At 40.6% G+C, this 9,843-nt stretch overlaps 1 long non-coding RNA gene and 2 pseudogenes across 1 annotated transcript; all 3 read right to left on the bottom strand.

The window, feature by feature from the left end:
* Positions 1 to 411: 411 nt before the first annotated feature.
* On the bottom strand, positions 412 to 2,424 carry LOC111341308 (uncharacterized; annotated as a pseudogene).
* On the bottom strand, positions 2,420 to 5,615 carry LOC148725019 (uncharacterized; annotated as a pseudogene).
* A 90-nt stretch (positions 5,616 to 5,705) lies between these two features.
* LOC111332783 (uncharacterized) lies at positions 5,706 to 7,450 on the bottom strand. Its single transcript, XR_015990418.1, has 4 exons — positions 7,268 to 7,450; positions 6,997 to 7,169; positions 6,678 to 6,797; positions 5,706 to 5,830 (listed from the first exon to the last, which is right to left on the bottom strand). It is a non-coding gene; the product is annotated as an uncharacterized LOC111332783 (long non-coding RNA).
* Between the last annotated feature and the right edge of the window lie 2,393 nt (positions 7,451 to 9,843).

Below are 9,843 nucleotides of genomic sequence, written 5' to 3'. Positions count from 1 at the left end.
TCAAACGTTCATACTGAAATCATAAGACATAAAATTAAATTAAAGTGGTTTTGGTGGATGTTTCTCTCTCCATCCACCAAAACCACCATGACAATTTCTGTTACTTCCATTAGAGAGGAATGGTTTGACCTGCTACTGGAGTAAATAACCACAATTTATTTCTTTGTACATAGATATTTTTGCAAAGTTCTTAAGTCAGCACCTTTTATTATTGAAACCATAATCATCACATGGTGCTCAATGTACAATACAAAAAGTTTTGGTGTGGCAATCATGTACTCTTGAAATGTGATAAGAGAGAGTTTTTAACCGATTTAACAGATATTTGCAACAAAGTTCCATATCCAGAAATTTCCTCCTCTACCTCTAAAATCATAACCTTTCAATGCTACAAATCAGCACATCAGTAATTGTTAGCAGGGGTCTGAATATCTTACAAATCTTTCACATTGATTTCAAGTAACCTTCTATTTCACATGGATGATTAATTATACACTCAAGATATAGAATAGCGTACATTTTACAAATTATTTCCCCTTTAATTTATGGATGGACAGTGAAAGACCTTTGCCACTTTGGTAAATTAAATCATAATATAATTACCTTGTATTTTGTGATAATTTACCACAATATAAGACAGTTGTTGCTGAATCTTTCTTGTTTGTTTGTTTGATTGTTTTTTTCTTTTGCGCACAACATCCAAAACAACAGAGGGGATAAATTTAAATGGAAAATTTTGTTAATGGTTAAAATTAAATAACATTGGAAGATCAACTTAACTTTGTTACCCAAATTAACTTTGATTCTTGCTTATACCAGGCTCCATTCAAAAGCATTAATTATTATTTTTATGTTCTTTTGCATAACATAACTTGAAAAATAAACACAGAGAAAGAAAAACACAAAGGATTAAACTTGAAGCTAAAGCAAAGTTTAATTTGAGCCATAGGTGATCCAAATACTGAGCACTTAACTCATTTGGTAGAGTTTATGTATATGTCGGCCAGCTTGTCACAAGTCTTCCCCCTCTCCTCCAAAAGTCTCTATAAACAAATGTTACTATGTGCCTGCCATGATGATGAGTATATTACAGCTCCTCAATTTCCTTCTCTCAAAACAAAGTAACTCTAAATTTAATAATGTAATGGACTTGATAAAACTCTAAGTATAACTGGCTGCTACTTGTAACATCAATTTCTTGATATTTAAACCAAACTGTTTTGAAGTCTTAATATTCTGTGATCTTTACATTTCTGGCATTGCCATTTCCTCTTTGAGTTGATTGCCCACTCTGGTACTTGCACGCATTCTGGGTGATACCAACTGGAACATCTAAAGCACATAACATATTCTTTCTTGTCATTTGGCAGTCGACATTTGCAAAAAATTTGTACCAATGTCTTGTTTTGAACGACATGAGAAGGAACCCTTCTTAAAGTCTTTGGAAAGGGAGTAACATTGGCACTTTCAAGACATGTGACATAGTGCTGTCGCATCAGTGCTTGATCGTAACTCTGATTCGTTGGATCTAAACCTTGGCATAAATCTGTGGTAAATGCCAGAGCAAAAAGACCACAGTCAGCAGAACCTATCTGCTTTTATACCTCGTTCATGAAGGTAACTGTATCACCAGCATGCAGCAACATTCGACAAGCATGTTCAACTGCAATGGTATTTGGCTTGATGAACAGGCTGTCAAAGACTCTGACAGTGCCAGAATGTGACACCCCAATTGTGCTAAGACATAGCCAGTGTCCTCCAACACTTATGATTTGCACAAACTCAGATGTTGCTGGATCAACCAAATGACCTCTTATGGCAGGATCACGAAGGCCGTCAATCAGGAAATTGTTTCTTGAGAAGGATTTGGCCAGCATTGATTTCTGTGTCATATAGCCACCCAGTTTTGTCCAAGATGTTGTTTTTAGTGGCTTCCAGGATTGAGTCGCGATTCCGGATCGTCCGGGCAAACATTTTGTAAAGTTAACCAAATTTTTGGTGACGAACTGTCGTCGTCAATCGTTACTGTTGCAGGAGGAGGTTTCTTCACAGTTTCCTTCTTTTCATTTTTCGTTTCGTTTTTGTTGTATAATCTGGGTGAAGATGAACCTTCCATTTCGTCTTCTTTACCACTGTTTTCTTTTCAGCTTTCCAAAATCACACTCCCGCTTGCCATACACGTCAGTTTCTCTTTCACAATTTTCACTTCCTGTGGATGTGGTTGGTGTTTCATCGGATTTGCGAGCATTCACAGCTTTTACTTTCTCTTCTTCATTACTGGTTTCCTCTTCTTTTTCTGTACTGCTTGTCTGCTCAGGGAAGATTGCAGGTTTTGTTTCTTTATAAAATGCCGTTCCGTATTTGGTTGTTGATGTCACAGGTACGTGGACAAAGCATGTCTTTCGCTTCATAGCAGCCTTCACACCCTCCCGCGCAGTGTATCTGTATTTTGGTTTCCTTTTTGATAGCGAAGTTTTACATCGGTTTTCAATAGAGCTGCGTGCCTTGTTGTCCATTTTTGTGCTTTTTCTCATGAAAGGACTGCTCTCACCACCTTCAATGACGAGTCCGTCTTCTGATGTTTTGAACTGTTGTATTTCGTCACGAAGACTCGATAGCTCCCTATGAAGATTTGCCAACGCTTGTTGATCTTGAACTACGAATGTGAGTTGGCGAATTTCATCCGAGAGTATGCGGCATTTTTTTCCTTCACTTTTCTTTTGGTGATGAGTGGACCCTATTGGGATATTGGTTTCAGGAATAGGGGATACGTTTTCTTTTGAACACAGCCAAGGTTTTTCAGGCAGTAGCTCATCCAGCTGTGGACTGTCACCATTGGCTTCGGGTAAGACACTGGATGGGGAAGGCAAAGGACTGCGGCCATTGAGTAGATCGTAGTCTAGGGTTAGGTATGGCGAATTCCGATAGTTTGGCGGCAGTTTCTCCCAATTCCACTCTGGGAAGTGCTTAAAAATAGCAAAGAAGTGCTTGCAAGGCAAGCGCCTTCGCTGCCATGCCTCACATTCGCACGAGGGTGATGTTCCCTCTTTGTCCCCAAACTGCAGCCGGTACCACTGCCTACTTGACGATTCACTTTTAACTTCAAATACACCTCCAGTGTCTGATGGCTTGATGCTGCTCTTGTTTATATCCATTGCAAGACTGATTTTTTCTTTGCAGTGCTCCACAAAATATCTTGGCCTGTTGACGAGGAATTCCGGTAACTCTTTGTTGTATGTTCTGTACATTCTGTGACATCTGACATTTTTCTACATGTACCTGCACGGAGACGAAAACGACAAGAGGTTAAGCATTTTAGCATGGGCAGAGTGTACATAACTTTTGCTGTTCCCCTGCGTAAGTTGCACATGTGTTTTTCTCGTAGCCGAAAGTATAGTGAGCACGTACTGATAATAAATGACTATCCTTTGGAAGTGTAAAAAAGCAAAATGAATTGTTCTCTTTTTCATTATTATTTGTTGATGCGTTAACCCACTACGCGCCCCTCAATGTTCAGTAATTACAGAATTACCTTGAGTACTTTTCTGGTAAAAAATCGGTGATGAGCACGGAGAGCATTCCACTCAGGCTCTTATCCCTATGGTTAGCGAGGTGGTTGTATTTGAAATCCTCGTTTTGTCTTTCAAGACCGTTGTTGGTGTTGACAGCTACTTGGAGACGATCTTTCCGAAAAGCCCAAACCCATCTCTGAAAAGAAAACATAAAGTGGTGTTTGTATGAATAAAAAATTTGTTGACGCAGGGTTTCTTAGAAAGGTATCTTAAAATTAAAGTTTTCCCAACGGATCCCAGATTTCTACGGGTATTGATTTCCTCGCTTTTCAAATTTAAATCTTTACTTGGCGATGGAACTTTACCTCGTCCGGACCAAGCGAGGGAGACTGAAGCATCGCTTAACAGCTTTGCCATCCCGAGTATTCGCCATTTGAAAATGTTTGAGTAGCGTCAATGCGAAGAGAATTAATCAGAAAGGATCAATTAGCATGAACTTCTTGGGTGGAGGTTGCAGTTCTATTTCTCAACCCTCACTATTCAATCTCACCACCATCTTTTGAACTTTGTATCAAGGGAAGACTAGAAGTTAGTGCTAAGGTTTTTATTGACGAATGATTGCTGTAGAAATTAACCTCTCGCTCTGCCAGCTACGTGTCTTGGAACCAGTGACGTAAGGCTCTGTTGCTTTTCCAAACGGGGAAATTTGCCAGCACTGTCACAGCGGACTCAAATTCCTCCCTCGTGGAAGCATGTGCTGTTCTTCGCAGCAAGGCGAGCAGTTCCTCTTTCTGTGCCACAACACCATTAGCCGTTTTGGACGTCCATCGTTCCCAGGCTTGTTCCCGATGGAAGTCGCAAAGCAGTACTTTCTATTCTAAAATATATTGGAAAAGTGTGTTCAATAGCCAACCTTTCCAGTCTGCGGCCAAAAAAGAAGGAACGACTTGTTTTTGGAAATCCTGGGGTATTATTTTCAGGGGCGTACCGATGCATCTTGAAATTTAAATGCGGGCTGGGGTATCATTAACCAGACTTACCTGGGAACAAATTTTCAACGGCTTGTATCTCCTGTGAGCAGTTATCTGTCATGAATAGATGTGGTGACCAGTCTTGATTCCACTCTCTTAATACTTCAAGGGCTTCCTCTATTGAACACACAGTTTCATCTTCAGTCACGAAGGACCCTACCACCTGGTAATCAACATTAGTTTTTACCGCCAGAAAAAACAGAGGTAGTGCGTATCGCGTTGTCTTGTACGTAGCGTCAAGAAGGCAGATGTGGTTGCGATACAGGCGAAGGAGTCGCTTTTGCCATGCTGTTTGATGCACAAATAACAATTTCTTGCTTTGTTCTCCCCCCTCTTGAGTGAGACGTACTTCCTCATCCAACTCATCTATAACAACAACAACAAAAAAAAGAAAGCGGTAAGGTAAAATCAAGGGATGTCTCATCAAGGCGGGGCAAAGATCACAGATATACCATAAACAATACGCTACAAATAAGAACCCTAATGCTTCATTTTGCAGTGATCACCTTCTTCTTTTTCATTTTCAGACCAGACTGGAACCTCCATAGGCGTGTCTACTTGTTCTGAGTGGGGACGAAAGTAAAAGGAATCAGCGTTGTAAACTTTTCTCCACTCATCTGTTTTCATGTGGATATTTGCCTGATCAATTCTTGACATGCGGTTTTTGACCGTAGCTCGATACATGTGCGTGCGCAGGTCAGATGTCCTAGGGAAGTATCGGCGGTTTGTGTCTTGTGGTTGCTGATCATCTCGAAACAAGACCTCTTTCACGAAGATTTTCAAATGCCGTCTCATTTCATATATTTCCTTGACTCCCTCCGCAGTGAGCTCGTGGATCCTCTTGATGATCTTCTCATCAAGGGGTTGAGATATTCCAGCAACCTATAGAAATAAAAAACTCGAACGGTGAAAATTCTCGCTATTTCAAGTGGGAACGCCCTAGTAATGCACACCGATACGTTATTTACTCCTTTGCCATTTTTTTGTACTGTGTGAATGTTTGAAATTGTACTTTAACAACGACAAGAAAAACGAAATCATGGCGAAAAATGTACTGGCACTTTTATGTCACACTTTGACCGGCTTGCCCGTCGTGTACTTTTTTTCATTGACCGTTGCATTAATTCGTGTGGAACACTGAATTACCTCGCCCACAAAGTGATTCTGGTGGTCTGTAATGAGAGGTAGTTCAATGTAAATCCTTCTTTCGTACTTAGCGATCCCTTCTAAAGCTTTTCGCAAATTTCTAGACGCAGTTTCCCGTCTCATTTTGCTGTCTTCTTGAATCTGAAAGACGAAAAATCATACATTTAAAGGGAAACAATGGATGCCTTTTAACAGTTAATAATATACATGAAAACATTTCTCAGTTCTGATTGGTTCATATGAATGCAGTTTTCAGTTAATTCAGTGCAGAAGAGGGTTAATTCAGTGCAAAGAAAGAAACAAACCAGACATTCTGATTGGTTAATGTCAAGGTCAGTGTGAAGGTCAATGTGAAGGCCAAGGTCATTGTCACTTGCAGGGTTTGAATAAATTATTTTTGCACCTGATGCGCGCACTTTTCTTCTGCGTAGTTAAGAGAAGCTACCTCGTACTTTTTCATGTATATTATTGATACATAATCACATGATTTTCTCGTGAAATTTGGAATAAATAAGCACTTGTAAATTTTTTCAAAGACCACAAATTGCACTCGCTCTACGGGCTCATGCATTTTTGTTAGTCTTTTGAAATAATTTAATCGTGCTTATTTATTCCAAATTGCACTCGAAATCATGTGATTACCAATACAAACTGAATGCTTCTGATGCCGTGCACAATTAAGCTTTTCCCGCTGCTTCAACTCAACTTTTCTGTCAGGGTTTAAAATTGATTCATGGCGTTTATGTGGATGAAAAGATAACTTGGTGCTTGCAGTGTGTTAGCTTTGTTTGACCACACTAACGTCCCAGACAGAGAGAAAAAAACATCAGGAAGCTCGAAGTGTCTTTAATAACTAAGAACAAGACCACCTTTAGTGAATCGTCGTTCCAGTCATTAAGGTGACTATGTAGCATGAATTTTGGACAGTGATACCGCGTATCGGATTTATTAAACCGAATTCGTTCTGTCAATACACGTGTGGAACCACTTTGTGCTGTGCAAAAAATAAAATTTCTCGCATTTTTATCTGTGCTTTGCAGTCAAACTTCCGTGTGTCTTGAACGAGAAATCTTCTTTTCTTGAACACGAAATCTTTGTGACCAGCCTTCTGTAAAAGATAAGTATATCAGCGTAAGATGAGTGAAAGTGCATTTCTCAAGCTATTTTTTGGAATGTGAAGAAATAGAAGTGTCATTGCGTGATATTTGTATCTGACCTTTCGGGTTAGCAAGCCGTGGGTGACAGTAGTAACACCAATGTCGCGGATAAGAAAAATATGTGTACGGACAGTGCAATATTTCATTTACCTCATCTGCATCTTTTCGTTTCCTTTTCTCTCCAGCTTTTCTATCTTTGCCGTGCCAACAATCGAACACTTTCCTTCCCAAAATTATGAAAGGCACACCAGTAAAAGGAATTTTTGCACCTTTAATGTCTCGTGGATCTTCCCAGAGTATTTTGTGACTTCTGTTCGAGTGATCTCTTGTTAAATTATGATGGAAGATAGGATCAGTAGAGCAAGGACGAGAATGATACAAGCTAGCACGACGTAACGCTCTCAAATATATATCGACATACCAGTGTTTCCGAAACCTTTGTCAGCCTTAAAGCAAGAAAACTTCGTCGTCGATCCTGTTTAGAAATCCGCAATGAGTTAATACGCCTCATCAACAGAATTTACATATCCAAAATTATCCGCATCTCTACCATCAGGCAAAGGTTCGCGTTTTAAAATTCCCGCCATGTTGTCTCTGTTTGTCCTTCTGGTGTTCGGCTATGTCTCCGCGCGGATTTCCGAGAATCTTCGGTTATGATTTGGAAGTTAATTAAATATTCCATCTCAGTCCCTCTCGACCGAGGTGGTTTTGGTGGATGGCATCCAATGCTGACCCTCTCTGATGTTCGCCGGTTTTCCTAACCAGTCCCCTCTACTAACTATGCTTGTATCATGTACCTTGTATGCATTCTACGACACTGTCGCTCTTTTGATTGGTTACGAAAAACAACTTGTCGAGCGTCGGCAAGCATCGTGCGTTCGCCGAGTTCCGGCCAAAACGCCTCGAGTCACCTTTGGCCTGTTTTCCAAAGCGAGTCCCAGTACTCGCCTTTCAAATGATTATTAGTTTTCATTGACAAACAAATAAACCTCATTTTCATACGAATGGTTGAGCACACACTTCATGGGAATTACGGTCTTTTCGTCCAGAAGTCTTTCCGTCTAAAAGTCTTTTTGTCCAAGTCTTTTCGTCCAAAAGTATTTTCACTAAGTCAGTTGGTTTACTTGTTAAGTCTTTTCTCGAAGCAAATAAATAACTTTTAGAGGGCTAGATAACGCTATAGAAAGAACTTGTTGCAAGCCATTCACGTAGTGATGTTACACTTCGTTGCCCTAGCTTTGCGCTCAATAGACGCTTGACAACAAGCCTAATATTCCCATTTCTTTCGCGTGAAATAATTAAACGGCAAGCAAGACTTTACTTTTGTCACTATTTAATAAAGTATATTACGTTACAACTTCATTCATTTTCTGTGTATTTATCGTAAATATTCATGCCGTTGAATTCGTAAACGAAGATTGGTGACTAAAGGTATCAGTACCAAAACGGCGGCGGCTCGCAACAAGTTCTCTCTATAGCCTTATCTAGCCTTCTAAACGTTATTTATTTGCTTCGAGAAAAGACTTCACAAGTAAACGAACAGACTTAAGTGAAAATACTTTTGGACGAATAGACTTGCACGAAAATACTTTTGGACGAAAAGACCGGACACCCTTCCTGGTTACGCGGTTTTGCATCATAATGAAGGTACAGTCGAAACTCTTGAATAAATGTTTGCGTCGCTGTGTAGCTTGTTTATGATCTTGCTTACCAAGACGAGCGAGCCGATGGAGCGTGAAACCTCACTTAGTAATAACGCAACTCTTAGCCAATCAGACCTCATTCGAATGTTCTTCTTTACTTACCACGTGTGCGAGCGCTACGGATCTTGATCATGACTGATAAATAATCGTGACAAAATTGGGACCAGAGAAAAAGTCCGGATAATCGAGATTGGGCTGTACAGTGTTTTCTTTTCGGCTTGAACTCGCTAGGTGAATAAGTGGAATTTTGCGCAACTCAGTTGAAAGCTAGGTTGTAGGACATCTATCTAATGGCATCTAAAACCGCGCTGAAATCTCGATTAAGATATTTCCGCTGCTCTGCTTCAATGTCTCCAATGCAAACACAACAGCCATGATAATACGCAGTTGAGTATGAAGCACGTTCGAAAATTCGTCGACCCATTTAAGATAGCTAACGCCCATACCAAACAATGGCTCGGCTCTCCATGATTTCTCTCTTGCTCTTGATCTAGCGAAGTCCGCAATCATGAAAGGCATGTCGCATATGGGTGATTTAAACACTGCTCACCCCCTAAGGCAACTGCGGGAAAAGTTATCCCGGCACCTGAGAAGTAAGTAGGCTCGATTACCAGCCGCTGTTTGAGAACCGGAGCCCGCGCTCCTTCCTGAAGAGACTCTGCTTGGGGAGGAACGAAAAGGCCGGACTCGAGAGAGCGGTGGAAATCGAACCTAAGAAGTAAATGGACCGAGAGGAACAGTAGGACCAAGACTGTCAAAGGAAAAATTACTGACTTTCAGGAGTGCGAGAACAAGCCGAGTTTGCTACAGATCCTGTTTCCTTGCGGAAGAAAGTGTTAGCAATTTAAATCGCGTAGAACACGGCAAGCCCAGCAGAAAAAGACCATTTATGAGAGGAAAAGGAACGAGCCCGGTCACGAACGTACATCGCGAAAGTGGCTACCGACGCATTGAGGAATGCTCTTTATACAAGAAACCACACAACACGAGTAATTGTGAACAGTTTTTGAAGAAATCTTTAGTGAGCTGCGAAACTTTGCAATGGAGGAGAAGCTATGCTTTGGTTGCTCTAGTGATCAGCACATTGCAAAGCACGGCTAGGAATGGCTGAAATGTAAACTTTGTGGCAAGCACCACCCAACGTCACCTACATGACGATGATTGGAAGAACAGAAGACAGCGAAATTCTAAGGTTACCTTCGCTTAGATTTAGCAATAGATATAGAGGAGTTCCACCAATTCAAAAATGGTTGAGGCTCAAATTAAAAATACAGGCCTCGAAGAACTACGAATA

This window comes from Stylophora pistillata, chromosome 8 (assembly GCF_964205215.1).
Source record: "Stylophora pistillata chromosome 8, jaStyPist1.2, whole genome shotgun sequence".
In the NCBI taxonomy this organism is placed as follows: domain Eukaryota; kingdom Metazoa; phylum Cnidaria; class Anthozoa; order Scleractinia; family Pocilloporidae; genus Stylophora; species Stylophora pistillata.
Note: the sequence above shows the minus strand (reverse complement) of the source record. Positions and strands in the feature narration are given on the sequence as shown.